We start from the raw sequence: 681 nt of genomic DNA on the forward strand, positions 1-681 counted from the left end.
GCTACTGTAAAAATCTTGGTGCAAGAAATTTTTCATTTTGGTGAGTTTTGAAGCTAGCCAAGTTTGGTGGTGAAAGTTGGCTAAGTTGGTGCTTGGTGCCAAGTTTTGGGAAATTTTGAAAGTGTTGGTTTTTGGGGTTTGATGGTTGGAATGCCCTCTTTATATCACCAAAATGCTACTGTAAAAATCTTGGTGCAAGAAATTTTTCATTTTGGTGGGTTTTGAAGCTAGCCAAGTTTGGTGGTGAAAGTTGGCTAAGTTGGTGCTTGGTGCCAAGTTTTGGGAAATTTTGAAAGTGTTGGTTTTTGGGGTTTGATGGTTAGAATGCCCTCTTTATATCACCAAAATGCTACTGTAAAAATCTTGGTGCAAGAAATTTTTCATTTTGGTGGGTTTTGAAGCTAGCCAAGTTTGGTGGTGAAAGTTGGCTAAGTTGGTGCTTGGTGCCATGTTTTGGGAAATTTTGAAAGTGTTGGTTTTTGGGGTTTGATGGTTGGAATGCCCTCTTTATATCACCAAAATGCTACTGTAAAAATCTTGGTGCAAGAAATTTTTCATGTTGGTGGGTTTTGAAGCTAGCCAAGTTTGGTGGTGAAAGTTGGCTAAGTTGGTGCTTGGTGCCATGTTTTGGGAAATTTTGAAAGTGTTGGTTTTGGGGGTTTGATGGTTGGAATGCCCTCT

Source organism: Vigna angularis, unplaced genomic scaffold, assembly GCF_016808095.1.
Source record: "Vigna angularis cultivar LongXiaoDou No.4 unplaced genomic scaffold, ASM1680809v1 tig00000210_2, whole genome shotgun sequence".
In the NCBI taxonomy this organism is placed as follows: Eukaryota; Viridiplantae; Streptophyta; class Magnoliopsida; order Fabales; family Fabaceae; genus Vigna; species Vigna angularis.